At 43.8% G+C, this 27116-nt stretch overlaps 1 long non-coding RNA gene across 1 annotated transcript in view; it reads left to right on the top strand.

Annotated features, from left to right (window-relative positions):
* LOC137531789 (uncharacterized) overlaps positions 1 to 27116 on the top strand; it is a 199139-nt gene that overhangs the window by 142060 nt on the left and 29963 nt on the right. Inside the window, exon 3 of the long non-coding RNA XR_011023754.1 lies at positions 21122 to 21233. This is a non-coding gene — a long non-coding RNA (uncharacterized lncRNA). The remainder of the gene's footprint in view (positions 1 to 21121; positions 21234 to 27116) is intronic.

Below are 27116 nucleotides of genomic sequence, written 5' to 3' on the forward strand. Positions count from 1 at the left end.
TGTTCTTTCTCCCATATTTAACCCTCTGTTATCTTGTCTGTAATTAAAAAGCAGGTTTTGGGAACCAGTATGATGGAATTATTATGTACACAATGTTAGGGGAACCCAGCCAAAACTTTGCACTAGGGCCTGTAGCTCTATAACTTCATGACTAGTTTGATGGACATCATTGCACTCCACCCGGGCCCTCATAAGGAAATTGTCCTTAGATAGTCTGTATGAAAACTGCATGTATAATATGTTGTTTTTCACACTGCACTGCTTTTTGATTGAATTGCGTATGACATGTTTATGCCAGATGGTTGCTAGCTGTACTGTGATCTGAGGGATATACATTACTTTCTGACAACCAAAGCAGATAGGATAACAATTGTGGACAGTAAGGAATTTGGCGAGAGGGTTTTATCTGTATGGCAAACTATGCTGTTAGGGCTGGAACCCACTAGAGTGATTTTCAAGCGTTTAGGGAGCGATTCAAACCGCTAGCGATTTCCCTAAATGCTCTGCTAATGTTAATGGATGGGCCCAATTCCACTGGTGCGATTGTGATTACCAAATCGCGAACCGCAGGACATGCAGCATTTTTTGTGTTTAGCGTTAGCAGTTAGCATTAGCGTTTCTACATTGTAAACTATAGAAACACTGGCGTAATCGCTCAATAAAACCTGCACAGAGAGAGTTTACTAGCGTTTTGAAATGACTGCATACTGTAAAAAAATTAAAATTAATTGAAAGAACCAATCAGAAATAAAAACGCTAATCGCTACACAAACGCTGGTAAAAAGCTGACACTTTTTAACACCGCTACCAAAATCGCTCATGATACATTTAAAGCAACAGCACGTGCAGCAACCTTTGCATTATCAGATATTGCAAGGCCCAAAATCAAGTGTCCCAGCATGCATGTAGAGCCTACTGATACATTTAAAGCAACAGCACGTGCAGGGGCCTTTGCACTATCAGTAATTCCAATCAGTAATTGCAATCAATAAGTGACTTTCCTGAGTTTAGTAATTACTTAAATTTGCATAATCACAAATAAAAATGAAATTATGTTCATTATCATAACTAAAATATTTGTTTCTATGGTAAACATGAAATTATGAAATTTCGCGTTGAAACCCGAATTTGAGCTGAAACATGAAATTACGTGATGGAAATTTCGCATACGGAATTCCTAATTACTGTTTGTATGGCAATTATGAAATTACAAATTCATGACGTAGTGGTAAAATTTGCATCCGTAATTACGAAAACACGAAATTACGCACATTTTGGCTCAACACTAATTAAAAGTAGTTAGCTATGGATCAAGTCACTTGGACATCGCAATCAGATGTCTCTGCTTTTTTATCAGTAATTGGGCGCGCAAGCAGTGATTTGGACGCCCAATGTGGCTAGGAGCCGATCAGCTGTTACATAGTAAGTGATGGTTGAAGCCAATCATACACAACAATCTGTCATTTTGGTGTTGGGGTTATGAGGATAGTTTTAGGCACTTTTAGGGATAGGGGATTAGGGTTAGGCATTAGGTAGGGGAGTTAAAAATTCTTTCTTGGTAAAAAAAATCCTGCTTCTAAGTGCTGGGGATAGATAAAAAAGGGTCATTAGTTCCTACATTTTAGCTTTTGTACACTTTGAACACAATCAAATATTAAATATACTTTTTAAGTTTTTATACATTAAATAAAACAGTGGGATATCTAAAAAAAAATATAGGACAAGGAGGACAGATACTGTTGTTCATCTCATCAGTTTATTCTCACCTCTGCTTCAGAGTCTTCCCACATCCCCCTCCAGACCACCTCCTCTGCCCAGGGCCCCACTGCAGATGTGCACTGATGGCCCGCTTCTGCACAGTAGCGCGGAGCTTCTTGTGCAGCGAACCACTTTGACAAACCCTTGTTGACGTTGTTCAGGGGGCCCCAGTGCTGGATCGGTTGGGACAAATGAGGAGGCTTCCCTCTTCTAAGGTGAGTATCTTGGGCACTATTTCCCTTTAAAACTGAATTATAAAAACATGCAAAACTCATGAAAAAGCAGAAAAACACAGGATACGCACAATGCTTTTGGAAAGATGTGCAATGAACACACAAAGAAAATTCCTGAGACAATTGGATGAAAGATTAAGGATTAAGGTGAAAGTACACATTTTATTTACGGCTCGGTGCACTGCCTCACTTATAATGTACGTCTACGTTTTTGTGCGTGAATAAACTGGCTGCATACATCTATTTTTTTTGCATTCCTCAAGCAATACTAATATTTCTTTATTTTTCTACAATTTATAAAATTGCATGAAAACCAGGAAACCAGTCTCCAAAAGAAAAAAATATAATGTGGAAAGCAAAACAAAAATTCTATCACAGTGAGAACAAAAAAAAAGAAAAATGGTTGCGATTTTGCATGTTTAAATGTGCACCCAGCCTAACAATTAATGAAGCCGACAACATGGTGCCCTCCCTTCCAACCAGTTGTTAAAGAACAGTACCAGTTGTGTCAATTTTAAATACAGTATTTCAACAATTGACTCAGAAAAAAGTTGTGTAGATTAAAGCAGGGGTGTACAGTGGCCAGTTGTATAACACACCTACAGTTACATTGCATGACAAAATCAACCCAATACGGCACTGGGTTTACAGCACAATTTTTCCTGCAAAAAATAAACTAAATTCAATTGTCTCAAAAACTAGAAGATCTTTTTATTTTCATGTTCCCACCCGTAATTGGCGGAAAAAGTCAATATTATTATTATTACTATTGATTTACAAAGCGTCAACATATTCCGTGGCGCTGTACAAAGTAAGAAACAAACATGTGGTACAATAATACAGACAATGGTGTACACCAATTTACAAGATACATAATTAGTGACAAAATACAAAAAATGATACAGCATACAGAATACAAAATATAGAATTGGTAATGACATTGATAAAAGTAACATGTTGAGTAAAATTTAAATATTCTTTTTACATACATTTTTGCAAAAAATAATATAAAATGCCTTCATTTCGTAGTATTTTTGTAATTTTTTTTTGTCTTGTAAATTTTCGGATTAAAGGTGTGATTTTTCACAAAGGTTTGCATTAGAGAGAAAAATATTATATATATATATATATATATATATATATATATATATATATATATATATATATATATATATATACAGTGGTGCTCAGCAGAGCTCGAATATTCGAGTAGCTCGAATATTCGAGCTCTTTTTCAGCTATTCGAGCTCGGTATTCGAGCTCCGAATAGCTGCAGCTATTCGAATGGGCTATTCGCGTACACTCGAATAGCCCATTCACTATTCGAGCTATTCGAGCAAACGGCGCTATTCGAGCTCGGTACCGAGCTCGAATAGCGTCATAGCCCAGATTGATGTCCTTAGAGCCAATCAGAGGGCTCCCAGGCCCTCTGACGGCAGCCAATCACAGAGGGGGACCCTGGCCAGCCCCTACCCTATAAATAGCGGCCGCCATGTTACGTTTCTCCGTCCTTGCCTGAGACTTGCATAGAGAGAGAGTTGCTCCTTTGTGCTTTGGCTTAGCAAGAGCTTTATTGTGGTCATTTACCTAGTGTTTTTGCTCACATACACCTCCTATACACACCTATATTGTTGTTAGTTAGTTAGTTAGACATTGTATTTTAGTTAGTAGCTTTTGTGTTACATAGAGACAGGCCAGCTGCTGCAGGCTTACAGCTTTAGGCCTCAGGGCCTGCCTGTGTGGGCAGCTGTCCTCCTGTCCTCTGTTTATTTCTCTCTATTCTATACCAGTATTTCTGCTGTCCTTTACTACTGATTGTATTAGTATTGTAGTTATATACTGTAACTGTACTAGGACACTCACTGTCACTGTTCATAGGCTACTAGCTGCTCCTGCGTGTGCACTCACTGTCTGTGTACACACTACACACACTCCATTTCCAAGTTCTGATAACTGATTGATTATTGTAATTGAATATTGTAATTAGTTAGTTGTACTCACTGTTACTACTTACTGTACTAGGAGTCTCGGACACTCAGTCACTGTTCATTGGCTACTAGCTCCTGCGTGTGTGCACTCACTGTCTGTGTACACACTACACACACTCTATTTCCTTCTGATAACTGATTGATTATTGTAATTAGTTAGTTGTACTTACTGTTACTACTTACTGTACTAGGAGTCTAGGACACTCAGTCACTGTTCATAGGCTACTAGCTCCTGCGTGTGTGCACTCACTGTCTGTGTACACACTACACACACTCTATTTCCTTCTGATAACTGATTGATTATTGTAATTAGTTAGTTGTACTTACTGTTACTACTTACTGTACTAGGAGTCTAGGACACTCAGTCACTGTTCATAGGCTACTAGCCCCTGCGTGTGTGCACTCACTGTCTGTGTACACACTACACACACTCTATTTCCTTCTGATAACTGATTGATTATTGTAATTAGTTAGTTGTACTTACTGTTACTACTTACTGTACTAGGAGTCTAGGACACTCAGTCACTGTTCATAGGCTACTAGCTCCTGCGTGTGTGCACTCACTGTCTGTGTACACACTACACACACTCTATTTCCTTCTGATAACTGATTGATTATTGTAATTAGTTAGTTGTACTTACTGTTACTACTTACTGTACTAGGAGTCTAGGACACTCAGTCACTGTTCATAGGCTACTAGCTCCTGCGTGTGTGCACTCACTGTCTGTGTACACACTACACACACTCTATTTCCTTCTGATAACTGATTGATTATTGTAATTAGTTAGTTGTACTTACTGTTACTACTTACTGTACTAGGAGTCTAGGACACTCAGTCACTGTTCATAGGCTACTAGCTCCTGCGTGTGTGCACTCACTGTCTGTGTACACACTACACACACTCTATTTCCTTCTGATAACTGATTGATTATTGTAATTAGTTAGTTGTACTTACTGTTACTACTTACTTTACTAGGAGTCTAGGACACTCAGTCACTGTTCATAGGCTACTAGCTCCTGCGTGTGTGCACTCACTGTCTGTGTACACACTACACACACTCTATTTCCTTCTGATAACTGATTGATTATTGTAATTAGTTAGTTGTACTTACTGTTACTACTTACTGTACTAGGAGTCTAGGACACTCAGTCACTGTTCATAGGCTACTAGCTCCTGCGTGTGTGCACTCACTGTCTGTGTACACACTACACACACTCTATTTCCTTCTGATAACTGATTGATTATTGTAATTAGTTAGTTGTACTTACTGTTACTACTTACTGTACTAGGAGTCTAGGACACTCAGTCACTGTTCATAGGCTACTAGCTCCTGCGTGTGTGCACTCACTGTCTGTGTACACACTACACACACTCTATTTCCTTCTGATAACTGATTGATTATTGTAATTAGTTAGTTGTACTTACTGACTGTTACTACTTACTTACTTACTGTACTAGGGACACTCACTCAGTCACTGTTCATAGGCTAGCTCCTGCGCGTGTTTGCGCGTGCGTGCACTCACTGTCTGTAGTGTACACACACTAAATTTACTTGTGATTACTACTGATTATTGTAAGTTGTAACTGCTAGTTGTACTTCCTGACTGTTACTACTTACTTACTGTACTAGGGACACTCACTCAGTCACCTCACCCACCAACCCACTCCATTAAAGTACCCCACTTTTCACCCGCCCTTTTAAAAAACTTTTGTCTATACGCCCAAAACATCGAAGATGTCTGGAAGTGGCAGCCAGCGCGGTTTGGGCAAGGGGAAGGGCAGCAAGGGAATCAGGAGGAGAGGGAGCAGCATTGTGGCAAGCCGCGGGCGCGCCACCATGCACAGTTCCGCAGCAGCAGCAGCGTCAGTGGCTAACATTCCTCCCATAGCCACTGGCCGTGGACGCCTTGGGCGCCGCCCAGCAGGAGCATCTGCAACTCACGCTGCAGAGACACAGCAGCAGCAGCGTGTAGCACCTGCTCCGATTTTCCTCCAGCCGGGTCGGAAACGTCCCATTGAGGAAAAGCATGCAGACACTGTGGTGCAACTCATGACGGAGGATGAGCAGCCCGCCATCAGCTCTGCATCTGAGGCCTCCACCCTCACCACCACCCCTGTTCGCAGCAGCCGCCCAGCAGGGTCTGGGGAGGAGGCCAGTTCACCGTCACTCGCCGACCTGTCATTCAGCAGTCTTTTGACCCCAGGCATCATGAGTAAATTGTCTGCTGTTGTTGGCGATCTTGAGGAGGAGATGCTGATGGGCACTTTGGGGGATGAGGGATTGGACAGCAAGACTGTGGCGACAGTCAAGCAGCCCATCCATGCATCAGGAGAGGAGTTTGGGGGGTCCTCATCCCAGCAGGACATGTTTCAGGAGGGGGAGGATGTTGATGACCCGGTGACAGACAGAGACTGGGTGCCACCACCTCCAGGGGATGTCGTCCTCAGCAGCTCTGAGGAGGAGGAGGAGGATGCTCTTGTGGGCCTTGCAAGGAGGCGCATCATTGCAAGCATTGGCAGCAGCAGTAGGCAGGTCCCACAGCCTGCTGGTGTCTCAGGCTCAGCAGCAGCAGCAGCAGCATCTGCCAGTACCACCACCAGCCGCACCCAAGCCCCCCAAGCCCCCCCCAAACCACCACAGGGAGACAGGCAGCAGCGCTTCCATGCCGTAGGGGGATGTTTCTGTCACCAATCTGGCGCTTTTTCACCATGCCCACAGTGTACAGCAAGTACGCCACTTGCAACCACTGTCAGCGGAAGTTGAGCAGAGGTGCAGACCCCTTAAAGTTCTGCACCAGCTCGCTCATCAACCACCTCGCTGCGAAACATTTCCACCAGCATCAGGAGTTCCAGAGGCTGAAGGCATCTGGTGCTGGCAGTGGCACCACACCCATCACTGCACAGCCTTCAGCAGCAGCAGCAACAGCAGCCACCCGCCCTCCTGCTCCTCCAGCAGCACCAGCAGGAGTGCGGAAACGCACTGCTCCTCCCCCCTCTGCAACTCCTGCCGCCGACACTGAGGCCTGTTCTGGCAGCCAGTCCTCAGTGGCCTCCTCCGCTGTGTCTGCTGATTCCCGTGCCAGCAAAAGGCCACGCCAGAGCCTTTTGAGCGAGTCCTTCCAGGGGGTGGTTAGGGCTCTGCCTCCCAGCAGCCGTCGCGTGTGGCAGCTGAACGGCTTGCTGGCACGGGCCATGTGCTCCCAACTCCTGCCGTACACGCTCGTGCAGGAGGGGAGCGACATTCGTGCGCTGCTTCCTTGCGCAGCCCCAGACTGGCAGCTCCCCAGCAGACACTTTTTCTCCCGCAAGGCCATTCCTGCACTGCACCGCTTTGTGATGGCCAATGTGGAGCGAGGGCTGGAGCACGCGGTTGGTGAAAGGGTCCACGTCACCATGGACTCCTGGAGCAGCCGCTTCGGGACAGGCCGCTACCTGTCCTTCACTGTCCACTGGGTCAGCTTGGTGGAAGGGGGTGAGGATGGGAGAGCAGCAGCGGGCACAGCAGCAGCAGCAACACAGTGGGTGGTGCCACCCCGCAGGGTCAGGGGAACTGCAGCAGGTTCCTCCGATCCTCTGCCATCCTCCGGCACACCTGGCCAAACCCCCCGCCTCAGCAGCAGCGTGAAGGCCCGCCACTGCCATGCGCTGCTGCACTTGGTCAGCCTTGGGAAGACCAAGCTGACGGCAACCCATGTGTTGGCCAAACTCCAGGAGCAGGAGAGGATTTGGCTGACCCCCAGAGGCCTCAGAGTCGGAGAGGTGGTGGCCGACAATGGGGCCAATCTGGTTGCCGCAATAGACAGGGGAAACCTGACCCACATCCCCTGTCTTGCCCACGTGCTGAACCTGGTGGTGCAGAAGTTCTTGCGCACCTACCAGGGGATGGGCGAACTGCTGGAAATGGCAAGGAACGTTGTGCGTCACTTCCGGCGCTCGGCTGCAGCCTGTGCGAGCCTGGAAGACGTGCAAAAGGAGCTGGATCTGCCACGCCATCGGCTGATCCTTGACGTTCCGACTCGCTGGAACTCCACCCTGGCGATGTTGGAGCGTCTGGTTGAACAGAAGCGCACTGTCAAACAGTACCTTGCCCTGGCCACTGTTTCCGCTGCTCAGAGAAGGGACAAGACCAGCAACATCCCGTCCATCGTCCCCGATGATGACTGGAGGCACATGCAGCAGGTGTGCTTAGTGCTGGCTCCCTTTCTGCAGGCCACTAACATGGTGAGCAGGGACCATGCTATGGTCTGCGAGTGGGTGCCCCTGGTTTGTCTGCTGAACAGGGCCCTCGATGCTTTGCTGGAACAGGGAGCGGCAGCCTTGGACCAGCAGGAGCGGCAAGCAGCTGCACAGTCCACCTCTGAGGGGGAGGAGGAGGAGGACTTGGTGGAGGTCCCTGACCTTGCTGCTGATGAGGGGGATCAGCACAGTGCAGCTGAGTTGGTGCGGGGGTGGAGAGAGGATGAGGCTGACGAGGCAGAGGAGGAGGATGAGGACAGCAGCACTGCCGTCGATGTGCCAGCAGACGTGGCCCGCCTCTTCCCAATGGCAGCGCACATGCTGACGTGCCTGCGCAGAGACCCCAGGGTGATCCAGATGAAGCAGAGGGAGGACATCTGGATCAGCATGATGTTGGATCCACGCCTCAAGGGGAAGTTGAGCCAGTTCCTGCCGCCTGCAGGAGGAGACCCAGCGCAACAAATAAGGAGCTTGCAGCAGGCCCTTGTTGAGCGCTTGGAGGAAGCCTTCCCCCAGCCTTCCACCCCCACTGTCCAGCAGCCAGCACAGAGGCAGCAGCAGGTGCCTGCATCCAGCAGCAAGCGCCCCACAGACCTGCTGTCTCTCAGCCACGAGCTCTACAGGACTGTAGAGGCTCCGGCAGCAGTGACTAGAGAGGAGGTGCATGCAGCAGCATCCTCCACCGGTCACAGCCAGCGCCTGACCCGCATGGTGGCTGACTACATGGGGTCCTACAGCGGGCTTGACAGCGATGCCCCTGTTGATCCCATGGAGTATTGGGTCAAGCGCCTGGAGATCTGGAGCGAGCTGGCGCAGTACGCCCTGGAAGTGCTGTCCTGCCCCCCTTCCAGCGTGCTGTCCGAGTGCTGCTTCAGTGCAGCTGGTGGTGTGGTCACCGAGAAACGCTCACGTCTGTCTCACAAGTCTGTGGACAGACTGACGTTTCTCAAGATGAACCAGGCATGGGTGGAAGGCGAGTTCCTGGCCCCTGTTGTCAGCGAGAGGGGGACATGAACTGGCTAAGAACCATCGTTAATGTGCCTTACCACCCTTTACCACCTCCTGGCTCCTGCTCACTAAGCCAGCCTGGTTCACTTTGACTATTACGTCGCCTGCAGCCACACATTTTACACCTACAGTGGGCTGCTGTGTACTGCCCTTCTGCTGTCTGTCTGTGTTTCCCACTGCCAGGGTACACAGATTTACCTTCTGCTGCCACTCTGCCACCAGCTATTACGTCAAACAATAGCTATATATCTGTGTAATTTGTTTTACAAACAAAACCAAAAAACCATTAAAAAAAAAAAAAGGTTTAATTTTTCTGAGGTGCCCGGGTTGAAAACTGTGTTGTCCCAGTTGTGTATTGGACACGATGTGGGCTGCACGACCGCTGTCTGGGACCTCCTGTTGTGTTCATTTACGGCCTGGTATGACCGCTAGGTACCAGGGCTATTATGTCACGCTGCCTGCCTGCTGCCACACTCACACTACTCCTCCATTCCTCCTGCTGCTGCTGTCTGTCTGTGTTTCCCAACGCCAGGGTACACAGATTTACCTTCTGCTGCCACTCTGCCACCAGCTATTACGTCAAAAAATAGCTATATCTGTGTAATTGGTTGTAAAACCAAAACTACAAAACCATAAAAAAAAAAAAAAAAGGTTTAATTTTTCTGAGGTGCCCGGGTTGAAAACTGTGTTGTCCCAGTTGTGTATTGGACACAATGTGGGCTGCATGACCGCTGTCTGGGACCTCCTGCCTGCTGTGTTTATTTACAGCCCTGGTATCACCGCTAGGTACCAGGGCTATTATGTCACGCTGCCTGCCTGCTGCCACACTCACACTACTCCTCCATTCCTCCTGCTGATGCTGCTGTCTGTCTGTGTTTCCCAACGCCAGGGTACACAGATTTACCTTCTGCTGCCACTCTGCCACCAGCTATTACGTCAAACAATAGCTGCTCACATTACTCCTCCATTCCTCCTGCTGCTGCTGCTGCTGTCTGTCTGTCTGTGTTTCCCAACGCCAAGGTACACAGATTTACCTTCTGCTGCCACTCTGCCACCAGCTATTACGTCAAAAAATAGCTATATCTGTGTAATTGGTTGTAAAACCAAAACTACAAAACCATAAAAAAAAAAAAAGGTTTAATTTTTCTGAGGTGCCCGGGTTGAAAACTGTGTTGTCCCAGTTGTGTATTGGACACAATGTGGGCTGCACGACCGCTGTCTGGGACCTCCTGCCTGCTGTGTTTATTTACAGCCCTGGTATCACCGCTAGGTACCAGGGCTATTATGTCACGCTGCCTGCCTCATTGACTGCCTGCTGCCACACACTCATCCTCCTCCTCCTGCTGCTGAATTTACCTCCTGCTGTCTGTGTGTTTCCACTGCCAGGGAGCACATACAATGGCGCTTCCAACATGCGTGCGCCACCAGCTATTTGTTACGCTCAAAAATAGCTGCATTTCTTTAAAAAAAAAATTTGAAAAGAGAAATAAGTGAAGAAGAAGACGATATAGAAGAAGATGAAGAAGATGAAGAAGAAGAAGATGAAGAAGAAGAAGAAGAAGATGAAGAAGAAGAAGAAGAAGGAGAAGAAGATGAAGATGAAGAAGAAGAAGATGAAGAAGAAGAAGATGAAGAAGATGAAGATGAAGAAGATGAAGAAGAAGAAGATGAAGAAGAAGAAGATGAAGAAGAAGAAGATGAAGATGATGAAGAAGATGAAGAAGAAGATGAAGATGATGAAGAAGAAGAAGATGAAGAAGATGAAGATGAAGAAGATGAAGAAGAAGAAGATGATGAAGAAGAAGAAGAAGATGAAGAAGAAGATGAAGAAGATGAAGAAGAAGAAGAAGAAGAAGATGAAGAAGATGAAGATGAAGAAGATGAAGAAGATGAAGAAGAAGAAGATGAAGATGATGAAGAAGAAGAAGATGAAGAAGAAGATGAAGATGATGAAGAAGAAGAAGATGAAGAAGATGAAGAAGATGAAGAAGATGAAGATGATGAAGAAGATGAAGAAGATGAAGAAGAAGAAGAAGATGAAGAAGTTGAAGATGAAGTAGATGTAGAAGAAGAAGAAGAAGAAGAAGAAGATGAAGAAGATGAAGAAGATGAAGAAGAAGATGAAGAAGATGAAGAAGAAGATGAAGAAGAAGATGAAGAAGATGAAGAAAAAGAAGATGAAGAAGAAGAAGATGATGATGAAGAAGATGAAGAAGAAGAAGAAGAAGACAATATAAAAGAAGAAGAAGATATAGAAGAAGATATAGAAGAAGAAGATATAGAAGAAGAAGAAGAAGAAGAAGATATAGAAGATAAAGTAGAAGAAGAAGAAGTATATACAGTACTGAACAAATTTCTGGACACAACTTCTCTTTTCAACTTTTTTTTTTTAAAGGAACATCCCCACATAATCACTTGCTGTTGTTACTTGGAAAAAAAGAGGTTTCTTGCATCATTCACCCTCAAAACAAGTGTTGGAAGCTATTTAAGGCCATTTCGAATAGTCAGCTCGAATAATGAGCTCGAATACCGACTCGAATAGTGAGCTCGAATTCCGAGGTCGAATCGAATAGTAAAAATTATTCGACTCGAATATTCGACTGATCTCGAATAATTTACTATTCGAATTCGACCTAACTCGAATTTTGAAAAGGGGTATTTGAGCACCACTATATATATATATATATATATATATATATATATATATATATATATATATATATATATATATATATATATATATATATATATATACTACATATCGATATCATGTATTGGGACCTTGCAATAATCAACCACATAATTTGGCCCCATAGACTTATATTTAACAAAAATATTGTAACTCTGCAAAAAATTTCTCTCATCCTTGTTGATCACCATTCATGGGTCTCATCTCTCATTCTTACTTGCCTTTCTATGTCCACCCCATGCTATTTTTTAAAGCCTTCAAAGAAACATCAGGCTGGCTTTGTCCCTGGACTAACTCACCCCTCGTGGACTTCACTAGTAGAGATGGCCCGAACGGTTCGTCGGCGAACGGTTCCCTGCAAACTTCCGTGGTTCGCGATCGCGGTGAATCGGGAACTTTTCCGGAAGTTCGGTTGCCCCCATAGTGCATCATGAGGGTCAACTTTGACCCTCTACATCACAGTCAGTAGGCACATTGTAGCCAATTAGGCTACACTCCCTCCTGGAGCCCCCCCTTATAAAAGGCAGGCAGCGTCAGGCAGTGGACTCACTCGTATGCCTGCAGTAATTAGTGAAGGGATAGCTGCTGCAGACTCTCATGGAGAAAGCTTAGTTAGGCTCTTGAAGGCTTGTTAGCTTGCTCCTGGCTGATTGTTATTGCTAAAAAAGCACCCCTCAACAGCTCTTTTGAGAGCTAATCTTGTTCTTGTGATCTATTTTTTGTGTGTGGCCCACATGCATTATATACAGCCCTGTCAGTCAGTGTCACTGTGCCTGTCTGTGTGTGACAGGTGCACATTGTAATACCCATCACTGCATATACCTACTACCTGTTGTGTTCACTTCAGTGCACCCACCTACCTACATGAGCGCACACAGTGTCACTGTGCCTATCCGGTACCTGTCTGTGTGTGACAGGTGCATATGTAATACCCATCACTGCATATACCTACTACCTGTTGTTCACTTCAGTGCACCCACCTACCTACGTGAGCGCACGCAGTGTCACTGTGCCTAACCGGTACCTGTCTGTGTGTGACAGGTGCACATGTAATACCCATCACTGCATATACCTACTACCTGTTATTCACTTCAGTGCACCCACCTAGCTACGTGAGCGCACTCAGTATGATATACCACTCCGTGCATACATGTTAACTGCACCTGTGTGACTGACTGCACATTGTATTAGTCAAGTTAGTGCATACCATTCACTTCATCTCCCCCAATATGGACAAAACAAAAGGCAGAGGCAGGACACCTGGCAGGTCTGTTCGAGGTCGCGCTGTTGGCCCGTGACCAAAGTACAGCATTCAAAGAAGGCACGTGCCATCAACCCCCAATATTGTCAGGACATAGTTGACTACTTAACACAGAACACCTCATCTTTCTCAGTTTCAGTACGGAAGCGTGACATATCTTCCTCCTCCTGCTCTGATTCTGACAGCCCACTGAACACTCAGTCAGCCGCCACCACCAAAGTGCCATCCCCCCAGGGCTCAGCGGTGTGAACATTTTTGTGTGTGTCTGCCTCAAATGAGAGCAATGCCATTTGTACTCTCTGCCACCGAAAATTGAGCCGTGGAAAGACCAAGACCCGCGTAGGGACAACTACCTTACGAAGGCACATGATTACAAAGCACAAACTGCAATGGGATGACCACCTGAGGGAAAGCAGCACACAAAAGCAAATCCACACACCGCAGTGGAAGATATGCAATTATTTCTCAAAAAAGGCAATACCCAAACTGTATCGTGATGTTGAAAACCTCCACGGCCTGCACTCTGGCCATTGTGCGCACCAGCCCAGCACGGCCATCACTACACAAACAGCTGTTTGCGGTGCGTTACACAGTGAGTTTGGTGTGTCAGTGTGAAGCAGTACTCTAATTACCCTCCTTGATTGATGTATACACATCCCAAACACTGGTTCGCACGACAGCCGGGGGCCCCAGTCTCTCTCATTGGCTGGGGCCCCCAAACCACCATGCGATACCTAGAGGGAAATGCGGGCAAGCCCTGGATATCGGGCTCGCCCGCATTTCCCTCTGGGTGACAGAGACTGGGGCCCCGGCTGTCGTACAAACCAGTGTTTGTGATTTTAAATGTCTTTTTTTGCAGCTTCCAGGATGCGGTTAACAGGTGAGGGGTTAGGGAGGGGCCTGTGTGGGAGATGCCTACACACAGCCATCTCTGTAAAAGATGTAATCAACGATTACATCCAACCGAGCCTCCCACCTGAATGCTAATTTATGCAATTCCTGCTAGATTTGGTATGGCAGGCAAAGGGTGTATGACCGTACACCGGATTGGCTGACTGGCGCCTGCTGACCAGATATAGGTAGGAAATTGCTTGAACTGGTAGTAAGCAATTGTGTGTGTTGATGTATACACATGCAAGATGTTTTAAAGCACTTTAGGCCTGCAATTTAGTATTCAATGTGATTTCAGCCCTTAAAACGCTGCTTTGCGTCAAATCCAGGTTTTTCCCCGGGACTTTTGGTGTCTTTCCCACTCCGCCATGCCACCCTCCAGGTGTTAGACCCCTTGAAACATCTTTTCCATCACTTTTGTGGCCAGCATACATTTTTCTAGTTTTCCAAGTTCGTCTAGTGCGGTTCGCAAAATTTCACGCGAACCGAACGTTCGCGGAAGGTTCGCAAACCCAGTTCGCGAACCGAAAATCGGAGGTTTGGGCCATCTCTATTCACTAGTTAAAGCAAACTTGTAACGAAAAAAAGTTAATAAACAGATGTAACGGACCTAAGTAGTAGAATCTCCTCGAGTCCATCACAGCTGCCCAGGGCTCTTGTGGCCTGGAGTGTGGGCATGAGAAACATATTTGACACAAAATTTAGTGGGACCCAGCACTGTCACTGTGTCACAATCAAAAGTGTGCTTTGGTTTTATTTAAAAATGAGACAGGTTTCCTTTAACAAATAATGAAGGTCAGATGCAAACATATGCCTCATCCCCTATGGAGTGCTATCTCTTTAATCAGAGTGTGAGCCAGTATATTGTTCTTTGTCCTCAGTAATATTTTACCATAATCACTCAACCATAATCTATGAAAATGAGCAACATGAGTGATGTATTATTCACTCGCATCCTGTGCTACAGTTTTTTTTTTTAATATGATCCAGTCCTTATGAACTGAGAAGATAATGAGCACCTAAAATAATGTAGAATTCAAATACAGCTGCCGCATTCTGACCGGAATGTTTGTTTCTTTTAAGGCAATTTGAATTATCAGGAAGCTATTAAAATGTGAGTCAATGTTTACAGAAGATTAGGAAACTGTGTTCCTTGTGATGCATCATTTGCATACAAATGAAACAAAGCACCTAAGAGAATAGGATTATTTAAAAAGCACATTTCCTGCTTTTCTTTTGGAAGGGAAACGGATCTGAAAGTGAAAAGGCCTTCCTGATTATTTTGTTCAAAGTAATAATGAACTTTTCTTTAAAGGGAAACAATGAAATATTCATTTTGTGCTTTTAATGGAATTCATTTTGTTTTAAATATGATTTTTCACTTTTTTTTCCGGTATGGTTTTGCAGATATGATTGTACAGTGTGTTTCACCTACAGGGTATAAACAAATGAGTTTAATGGACCCACACTAACTTGGACATATGCGGACTAGAGATGGGCCGAACCTCCGATTTTTGGTTTGCAAACCTCCGCGAAAGGTTCGGTTCGCGCGAACTTTCGCGAACCACAATAGATCTTAATGGGGAGGCGAACTTCAAAATTTTGAAAAATTTCTGCTGATTGGAAAAATGATAGAAAAGATGTTTCATGGGGTCTAATACCTGGAGGAAGAAATAGTTGAGTAAAATACACATCAAAAGTCCCAGAAAAAAAATCTGGATTTAATACAAAGCAGTGTTTTAAGGTCAGAAATCTCATTGAATGTTCAATTGCAGGCCTACACTACTTTTTGCCATCAGTACTCCTCCCTCTCTCCCTCCTCATCTTCCAGGGAATTGTAGTATTTCAAAAGCCAGCTTACATACCATGGCTGGGCATTGAACGCAGGCTGGGCTGGGAATTGAACCCAGTAGTGTTGTTGGTGGTATAGTGGTTAAATGAGTTACCTACCGCACACTGAGACCTGGGTTCAATTCCCAGCCCGGGTTCAATTCCCAGCCACGGTATGTAAGCTGGCTTTTGATATAGTACAATTCCATGGATTAAGCAAGCTAATTTTTCTCTTGGATTGATCATAATGTTACATGCTAGGCTGGCTTCAGCATGTAGTGTTGTTGGTGGTATACTGGTTAAATGAGTTACCTACCGCACACTGAGACCTGGGTTCAATTCCCAGCCCAGCCTGGGTTCAATTCCCAGCCACAGAATGTAAACTGGCTTTTGAAATACTACAATTCCCTGGAAGATGAGACCCTCCTCCCTCCAGGAGGAGGGAGTGAGGGAGAGAGGATAAGGAATAACAATCAGCTAGGAACACATCTACAAGATCCTAACTAAACTCTCCCTAGCAGAGTCTGTCAGCAGCTGTCCCTTAACTAATTACCGGAGGCAGACGAGTGAGTAAGATGACAGGAGAACCTTGCCTTTTATAAGGGGGGGGGTGGGGCTCCAAGAGTGAGTGCAGTCTGATTGGTGACAATGTGCCTGCTGACTGTGATGTAGAGGGTCAAAGTTCTGCTCAATGGAGCATTATGGGGCAAATTGAACTTAAGCAAAAGTTTGCCTTGGCCGGCGAAAGCGAACCACCTAAAGTTTGCCTGGAACCGTTCGCGGGCGAACCGTTCGGCCCATCTCTAATGCTGACAATGGAGGTACGATTTTACCAATTCTGGAAGTAGCATGTCCATAACATACAGTGGGTGTGACCAATTAAAATTTCCTAGTAAGAGTGCAGCCCAAAGTCGGTGGGGCCATGTTTTCTCCCCGGGTATGAGTAAAGTGACCCTAAAAAAGCAAGTAGGAAATGTTCCCTAAAAAAAAACAAAAAACCACACATTAGCCAGTGTTCTCTCGCACAAAATAGTGGTAGGTATTAGATTGTGAGCTTCCCTGAGAAAAGTCAGTAACATGACTATGTTCTCTGCAAAGTGCTGCAGAAGATGCCAATGCTATATAAATACATAATAATATGGTAGGACATTAGACTATGGCAGGATCAGATTGTAAGCTCCTCAGAGGATAGTCAGTGACATGACTACGTACTCTGTGAAGTACTGCTAAGGATGGCAGTACAATATAGTACACTAGTATGGCAGCATGGTGGCGTAGTGGTTAGCGCTCTCGCCATGCAGCTCTAGGTTCCCGGAGTTGGTATGTTCTCCCTGTGTCTGTGTGGGTTTCCTTCAGACACTCTGGTTTCCTCCCACATCGCAATAACATACAATACAGATAAGTTTATTGGCTTCCCCTAAAAATTTGAACTAGACTACGATACATATATACACATGTGACTATGGTAGGGATTAGATTGTGAGCCACTCTGTGGGACAGTTAGTGACGGGACAATACATACATGTACAGCCCTGCATAATATGTAATAATCGTAATGGGGCAGTGTTTCACCATAAAATAATTGTAATGCAGCAATGTTTCACCATAAAATAATCGCAATGTGTGCAGCATTTCACCAGAAAATAAACGCAAGGTTGGTAGCATTTCAGCAAAAAATAATTGTACAGTGGGCAGCATAACACCAGAAAATAATTGCAATGTGTGCAGCATTTTAGCTGAAAATAATTGCAACATGGGCAGCATAACACCAGAAAATAATCGCAATGTGGGCAGCATTTCAGCAGAAAATAATCGCAATGTGGGCAGCATTTCAGCAGAGAATAATCGCAATGTGGGCAGCATTTCAGCTGGCCAGCTATTAGCCTTAGCTAGCTCCAGTAAGGTTAGGTTAGGGATTAGGGGATAGGATTACTGTGTTATTGTGTAGTTAGTACTGTAGTACTGCAGTCAGTGCTAGTAGTTGTTAGAGTAGTAGTACTACTGTGTTAGCTTTCTACAGAACTGCTGTGCTGTGAGCAGTGCCAGTGTGACAGTTAGTGTGCACTAGTGTCTTCTCCTCTGCTGTCTGACTGTCACTCGGCACTTGGCACATGTCACTCAGCACCTGGCACGTGTCACATGACATGTGACACTTGGCACTTGACACGTGTCATGTGGCACTTGGCACGTGTCATGTGGCACATGTCACGTGGCACTTGGTTCGTATCACGTGGCACTTGGCGCGTGTTACGTGGCACTTGGCACATGGCACTTGGCACGTGTCACGTGGCACTTGGCACATGCCACATGACACATGCCACGTGACATGGGCCACGTGACACGTGCCAAGTGCCACGTGACACATGCCAAGTGCCACGTGACACATGCCAAGTGCCAATTGCCATGTGCCACATCTGGCATGCTCCTGGCACATGTTACACCTGCTGCTGCTGCACACGCTGAAGAAATGCCCCCGGCATGAAACGCATTGGTGGGCGGAGCCTGAGCGCGCCTGGCCTGCTAGCTGTGCACACATGCTGGGACCCTGAACATCAGCATGGTAGCGTGTCCCCGAATGAACCGCTGAGCCTGCTAAGTCAGCCGAGCTGGGACTCCAGCCAGCTGTGAGTGGATGTCTCAAAGCACGGACACTGCGCATAGAGCTGCGGATTGAGAGGTCCCTATGCTGAACTAAAACCGAACGACTCCCGGTTGGTGACTACTTGCTTAGGATGCGGGTGAGATTGATGTAATGTCCTGCTATGTGGCTCTCTCTGCCCTTGCATTTATGAAACTGTGTTGATATGTCAAGTACACTACCGAAGACTACCATGATTGGCCATTTATTTGCATACGCTTTGCTGGTGAATTGAGACTGTGCTGCTATCTGCTTTGACTACAAGCTACTATCTGTCCCTGCTTTAACCACTTGAACTTTGCTTGACAGCTACTAATCCAAGGAACGGTGCTTTGCGCACTGCTTGCTATATTTAAAGCTGCAGCTACCTTCATCTCTATTTGTGAACTGGGACTTTTTGCTTGCAAGCAATATTCAGCTAAATCATCAGTAGCTATCATTGATTGCCAACCTATCAACATATACGAGATAGGTAGTCAGGTAATATGAATGTACATTGTGTGTGCATGATATGTGGCCGGCCAGGAATGTGTTCTTTACAGGCTCTGCAACACGTTCCCTATTTTTAATGTTTGTCCCTATTTTTTATCCTTTATCCTTTTGATATAATAAATTGAATGAATTTTTTCACATTACACGTGATACCTATCTATTTGTTATTTGATCTTGATAACTGGTTGTGTTTACAACAGCAGAATTGGAAATTTGTCAGTGAGTGACAGGGAGGACCCTTTAGGACCCCCAGTCCCACCACTTATAACTTAAACCTGCTGTATTGTGGATCTGAGGCATATGGCTCTCATTTATTGCTGCTGCTGCTGCTGCTGCATTGCCCTGCTCCTGCTGCCTGTGCAGCTCCCACAGCCAGGGTGCCACAGGCCACTGATACCACCTATATTTAACACAAAACACAATTGCTGCATAATTTTTTGGAGGTATCTTGGCTGAAAACTATCATGTCCCAGTTGTGCAGTTGGACTTTGGACACAATGTGGGCTGCACGACCGCTGTCTGGAACCTGGGCCTGAAGTTAATTGACAGCCATTTTTTTTGGGTGGGGGGAGGGGATTTTAAGTCCCCACATCATCAATGAGTGTTCCCCTTTAAAAAATAATGATGCTACATGCCTCATATACCCTAAAAACCATTTTTAAAGCAATTTAAAGGCCACTTACGTTTTTTCTATCCGGATATCCGAATTTGCCCGGATATCCCAGATACTAGGTTCGGATATCCGATCCGGATCGAATATCTGGGTATCCGGATCTGGGTCAATCCGGATTTTGAAAAGGGGTATCCGAGCAGCACTACTGGTGTGGACTTTCCTTGTGTTTACAAGTGCAATCATAACATGTACATAATCCTATATAATAAGAGACAGGTGTCTCCTGCGTACACCTGTCTCTGTGTAGCTGGGTCCGTGCTTTTAGCTACTCCGCATGTGCGCAACACGGACCCAGACAGCCATTGTGATTGCGGACAGGGTCAGTGAGCCGGACGGGCGTGTGTGCAGGCAGACGGATGAGCGTGCACACAAGCGGGGGGTGCGGGTGAGCAGCGGGTGCATGCATGCGTGTGCGGCGGGTGCTCACGCATGTGCACTGCGCAAAGACAGACCTTGTGCCCATTTTTAAACGGGCTTGGGTCAACTAGTTATAATAATAATTATACATGACTTTATGCTCCTCAAACGTTTCACCTCACCTGCGTCAAGGCCTTCATGCACGGTCTGGTTTGTCTGGCTTCAACAGACTATAATCTTGTGCAGAGGAGAAGACAGTGAAGAGCTGGAGGGAAAGGTATGGGCACATCCTGCAGTGTCTTGTGTTGTTATAGGAATATCACATCCTAGACATAGGGCTCGATTCACAAAGCGGTGCTAACCCAGTTAGAGACTTTAGGCGTGATAACCATTGCACCACGCTGGTGAAAAGCCAGTTTAGGCGTGATAAGTTTAGGCGTGATAAGTTTAGGCATGATAAGTTTAGGCATGATAAGTTTAGATAAGTTTAGATTGCGCGCAAAGTCCTGCACGCAAAGCAGCGCCATTAAACTCTATGCAAAGTGCACCAGACTTTGCTAGCGCAAAACCTTTGATCAGCTGTGCACTATGGTGCTAACCCAGTTGGTGCTTAAGCTTATCACGCCTAAACTTATCACACCTAAACTTATCATGCCTAAACTTATCACACCTAAACTTATTATGCCTAACTGTTAGCACCGCTTTGTGAATCAGGCCCATAGTTTTCATTTTACAAAAGTAGATACAAGATAAGTGGGGTAAAAATTTGTCTGTGAAAAATAAATTTAAAAAGTTAGATACTAACCTAAGTAGTGGCAGGCCGCAGGCAGCTAGATGGCAAGCTCCTGCAAGCAAGTACGATGTGACCCTCACGTAGACTGCTAGACTCGCTTACTGCTCAGCCACAGCGGGTTTAGCAGCCTATGCAAGGGGCGCATTGCACTTGCTTGTAAGCGCTTGCCATTTCCTGTAGCCTGCTGTCAAGCACCTGTGTTGCTGTGATTTTTATTAAACATACTTTCATGATATAAGAGTGATCCCGCCTCTTTCTTCTTTTTAATTGGAGGTACTACAACCTAAAGATGAGTGGGAATCCAGTGAACAGCACTACCAGAGAGGCTGTGGGGTGATCAATACCCCAGAAGTGATCACGGGCCCACTATACGCCACAGCATCTGGTGAGTCGGGGAATGAAGGTGGGGGGGGGCAGCAGCTGGGAACCACCTGTGATTGAACTTTGTTAATCTAAGTGTAGGCAGCACTTTTTAATCCCAACCTGTTCCTCTGTTTATTTATATAGATATGTTGTGTCCAGAACCCGAAGTCTGGGCACTTTGGGTTCTGGCCAGTCAAAACTAGAAGTGGCCATCTCACTGCCACCAATGCACAAAATTAATTGAATCCTGGCAGCTCCATTCCTGGCTGTCGGCTCTGGCTCCCCCCTACCCACTCCGATTGGCTTCTGGCAGTTGGGGACATACGCAATGCAGCCAGAGTCGTTTGTTGCGGCAGGAAAGCAGAGTGTGAACACTGCAGACATTGCTTCTGCCAGCACCCGCTCTACAGGAATGAACGGCACAAATCACTGCTTTCCTGCTGCAATGAATGACTCTGGCTTCATTGCATGTTTCCCCGGCTGCCATAAGCCAATAGGAGAGGAGGCAGGGGGAGGAGCCAAGGGGAGAGGAACAAGGTCACCAGGATTCAATTCATTTCTCTCATTGGCCGCAGCGAGACGGTCACTTCTAGTTTTGACTGTTCAGAACCTGAAGTGGCCAGACTTCAGGTTCTGGCCGTAACATATATAAGAAGTGTTTCTGATGCTGAAATTTGGACAAATAACAAAAAAAGTAGGTATCCTGAAACATTCCCTGCATTCTACTATGTCACTGCAGTTCCTCTTTAAGGATTGTTTTAACTTGTGTGGTTGGAGGAGGGTAGAAGATGAGCAAAGAACATTTAGGAAACTGCAGACTTGGACATAGCAGGCACAGTAAGCACATGACTGCAATTTGATGAAAAACATTTGGTTAAAGAGGACCTGCATCCTATAATAGAAAATCCTGCAGCTCTGCTGTAACGAAAAGTTATATTTACCTGCACTGTCTTATCTCTTGAAACTGCAGTAAATAGCCATCCAAGTGTTTTTATTTCCCGAGAGAGATAATAGGCAGGGGCAGGGGCTGGAAGTGGAGTGATGCAGGGGTCTTCAGGACGGCTTCGTGGGACAAGACAGCACAGGTAAATATCACTTTTTGTTAGAGCAGCACTGCAGGATTTTCTATTTCAGGATAGAGATCCTCTTTAAGTAAAGTTCTGTTAGATTATGCAGCAACTATCAGAATGGGGGTATGCAAGTTCAGGATAGCTAAGCCAAGAGTTCACTCTGCAGCTGAATAAGTGAATGGAGGAAGTTTGTATTCATGGAGTAGTTACCAGTATTACGGTGCAGTGACATCTGCTCTCTTTCATTCCATCTGATAACAGCAGCCTTCACCTAACACGCTGCTGATGACAATAAATTTATTTTCTGATATTATATTCCTGATCTAATATGAGGGTATAAATAATTCAGAAGACTCATATTATTATAAGGGAATTACATTAAGAAGATCAACCTGGGATGAGTGTAACGAGAAGCATTCACCTTGCAGAAGGAATACTATTTGTGCATTTAATCTTATAATATTCCCTTCAGGGTGAGGGGAGACAGCTTGCTGCACAGCATAATGACTTCATGGCTGGTTTTATAGATAAAAAGAAACAATGGTGCTGAGATTGGTTTTGTTTTGCAGTTCACTGTGTTATTCCAGATAAATATATAATGAAGGAGAGACATGTAGGTTAGCACCTTAGAGTTAGGAAGGAAAAAAAATCGAATTATTTTAATTGTTTGCAATATCTTTTATAAAATGATCGATGGCAGCACATTTGGTAATTGCTTATGAAGGCCTTTACATAGTACTGTAATAGTTCTCTGCATGCATTGGATTATAGGAGATGTTATTTGACTATTTCCAGAAGAAATTTTTGCTTTTGATGGGTTGTTATGTCCACGAATAAGGAGAACTGGAGAGCAGCATTACCAACCCTAAGGGCCTGTGAACATGGAAGTTTGTATTTTGTGTCTGATCAATGTCTTTGGATTTTAAACATAAACTTCCAATTTCGTACAGAATCTAATAAAGTAGCATAACTTTCTTAGCTATTCTTTATATGCTTTGATTTGAATTCCATTTTTTTCTAAATGCAACCTGTCTTATTATTGTGCATTTGCAGTTATTTTCTGTTTGCTGTTTCAATAGGTGGTATTGACCAAACACTATTGAAACAGAAATAAACAACATTTTGCAAGATAAGTGAAACACTATTTAATGGCAAATTAAATAGAAACATTAATGTTCTCAAGTCTAAATGAATGTATAAAGCACAAGTATTCCTTATTTAGTCCAAATGGGTTACGAAGGGACTCACTTTTACGTAAGACGATACATTCTATGCGTGAATGTCAGGACAATACTCAAATTAAACCTCCCAGGCATAAGGCCCAATTTAGATTTGTTTAGACACTTCAAAAATAGGAAGTTTACAATATCTTAAAAATAATAAAAACTTTATTAGCAACTATAAATAACATATATAAAAACAACAGTTTTTTAACACATGTGTATACTGTGGCACAGAATAATCAAAGTAATGACCATAGGCACTCATTTCAGAGGATGAATGTAATGTAAAGAAGCCCAAGTGACATGCCGTCAGGTCACTGAGAACATGCAGACATTTGGAATGAAGACAGAAAGACACAGGAGGGAGCATGCCAGCAGAGAGGTACATGCTTTCTTCTGCTGCAAGCACTCTGCAGGGGCCCTAGAAGATCACTATTAGATGAGGGGAGACCTGGGGGAGCCCATCAGTCAGCCATCAATGTACTGTTGCACCCCTGCCCCATCCTCTTTTGAAGGAGACTTTCCTGTCCAGAGTGATTGATAATTTTGATTGGTTTTAACCGGAACAATTGAGTGGCCATGTTGGGGCATCTGTTTCCAGCAGATTCGATTTCTATGATCAAATCTGATGGGAAAATGTATTAGTTTATGGGCACCTTAACATCTGTTTGCTTATTTGAATTGTATCTTTCAGGTTAACCTCTTCACTACTTACACATGGCTGCAGAACCCCACCAGTAACTGTTTGTTCAGCAACATTAACATGAAGCCCTCTCCCCCTTTACTTCATCCATCCCATAACAACAAAGTGATTGAAAACAAATAAAACACACACACACACACACACACACACACACACACACACACACACACACACACACACACACACACACACACTGGTCAATATGCAAATCATTTTTTTCTCCTGAGTTATCTCCTAGTAGATAATTTTCCTGTTCTCTTTAAAATGAGTGTTGCTTGGACACCCCCGTTCACGGATTTGAAGAAATCCGGCCACGGCAGTCCCAAAATCCAGATAAGCCGTGATTGTAAACTGACTTATGAATTTGACTCAGATTTTATCTGTGATTGCCTGCAAAATCCGTGATGATGAGTATGTGATCTGGATTTGCCTTTAATGTGAATAGCAAAGCTCCCATACATGCTACAATCACCAAAATTTCATGGATTATTAAAGTGATCAGTGGTTACAACTTTTTTTTTTCTCAAAAAAAACCTTATAGTTTTTTGAGAAAATCAAATGTAAAGTTTGCAGTGAAAAAATATTGGTGATTAAATACCGCCAAAACCTGCCGACTTAATCAGTAAATTGCAAAGCCCCCTTACATGCTATAAACACCAAATTTGCAGGATATGTTAAGTAGAACAGGGAGAACTTTTTTTTTTTTCAAAAAGATCTTATAGTTTTTGAAGTAATGGATTTTAAGGTTCAAAGGAAAATAGTATACATTTAAATGCGGTAAATGCCAGTTAATGTATTTACCGCATTTACATGTATACTTTTTTTCCTTTGAAATTTCCCTTGAACTTTTAAAATCGATTATCTCAAAAAATATAAGGTATTTTTGAAAAAAAAATGTCCCCTTGTTCCCACTGTTCTACTTAACATATCCTGCAAATTTGGTACTTATATCATGTAAGAGGGCTTTGCTATTAACCACTAAAGTCGGCGGCTTTTCAGCTTATAATCACGGATATATTTTCTGTGATCACGGCTGTGATCACAGGCCAAATACGCAAAATAACGGCCACATCTGTGATTGAATTCCGTGATTGATTCCCGTTCACAGATTTGGATCACAATGTTGGATAGTGAAAAAATGCTTGTTAATCATTATATCCGAGCAACACTGTTTAAAATAACTTTTTAGCATTTTACAGTTGAAAAAGTCTAAAAGTTGGTGAAAAGGTACTATCAAAATTAGTTTGAGTCTTTTCTTGTTTGCAGGGTTTTTTTTAAGCATTTTATGACAAGGTGCCAAAACATCATCTAGGAGAAATCTCAGGAGAAAAGTGAATTGCATATGGGCCACTGACCCATATGCAATTCACTTTTTCACCTGAGTTTTCTCCTAGGTGATGTTTTTAAAATTGTCAATAAAATGCCTTTTAAGCCCCCAGAAGGCAAGAAAATGCTCAAAATAATTTTGATAGTACTTTTTCACCAACTTTTTGGTTCTTTTTTTAGTTGAAAAATACTGGAAAGTTATTTAAAATCAAAGATGAAAAATTATCTCCTAGGAGAAAACTCAGGTGAAAAAGAGAATTGCATATGGGCCCATTATGTCTAAAATAAAATAAAAAAAATGTTTTCTTAATTGATTGATTTACAATGTATGATACTTACCGGACAACCCCTGTATGTTTATTATTAAAATAAACACAGAACAAAAATACTTTGTACATTAGTTTGCAAATGTGGAAAAGAAAATATGCGGGGGAAAAAAACACCAGAGAATTGCTTTACTTTGTCTTCAAATAAGAGTGTTAAGCCAACAAATAACACTTTACAAAAGTTACCAAACTAAGTACATTAATGTGCAATTCTGAAGACTGATGCAGTTCAATTGCACGGCGTTCATATATACATAGATTTCAAATAGATTTAGTTAAACGTTTTCAGCTGCAGCAGAACATTTTATATGACAACATGAAACAAATAGAATAATTAAACCAAATTTTAAGCTGTATTTTTTACCCTTTCTCATAAAATAAACACTGTAGACAAAATACTGCATAAGAAATAATTGCTCAGTTTAAAGTGAACTGTCTTATCTAGTAGCTGGAGTTGTTTTAACTTATCTGCTCCATAAATGTCCCATAAAATAGGATAAGTAATATAAGTAGCACAGGCAATTTTACTCGGTTTCCCATGCTCAAGGTACATTTATTCATTTGTACATAGCTGATACTTTTATTAAGGATAAACTAAGTTAAAAATACTGCAATTAAATGTAAAATTTCACCAGCATGCCATTTTAAGTTTTCATAGTATTGATATGAATAAACCTTTATAATATATTTCTGTAATTCTCTGCTAATCAATGTGGAATCCTCACCTTTTCCATTTCCTTCTCGTACTCACTTTTATTTTATTTTATAGCTTCCTTCTAATTAGTGTAGGAGAGTGTTAGAACCACTGCTGAGTGTTTTTACCATATTTTTTATTACTGTCCTCATCTGTGAGAATTTCCCTGACTTTATAGCCTGTTAGGAAGTAGATAAAATGTTTCATTAAGCACAAAGTCAAGAATAAATAAAAAAGAATGGGAGAGTTGACCTCGATCAACTTTTCATTATTGTCCCCCTTTTTTATTTCTCAGACTTAAGGGACAAAAAGTATGGAAAAGAAGTATGGGCAAGCAGTCAGGGCCCTTTTCCACTGTGAGCAATTTGCTTAAAATGATCATTTGCATGGAAAAATCGTATAAATTCACATTTCATCTCACCTAACATGGCCACATGAGGAAATTGTCTGTCAATTTGGTAAGAATCTCGCTTAGCAAGATTTGCTTACTCATCCTTAACCACTTAAGGACCGCCCCCAGTCGATGGGCGGCGGCAAAGTCCGGGCCCAAACGACCGCAATAC

The sequence above is a fragment of the Hyperolius riggenbachi genome, chromosome 9 (genome assembly GCF_040937935.1).
Source record: "Hyperolius riggenbachi isolate aHypRig1 chromosome 9, aHypRig1.pri, whole genome shotgun sequence".
Taxonomy (NCBI): Eukaryota; Metazoa; Chordata; class Amphibia; order Anura; family Hyperoliidae; genus Hyperolius; species Hyperolius riggenbachi.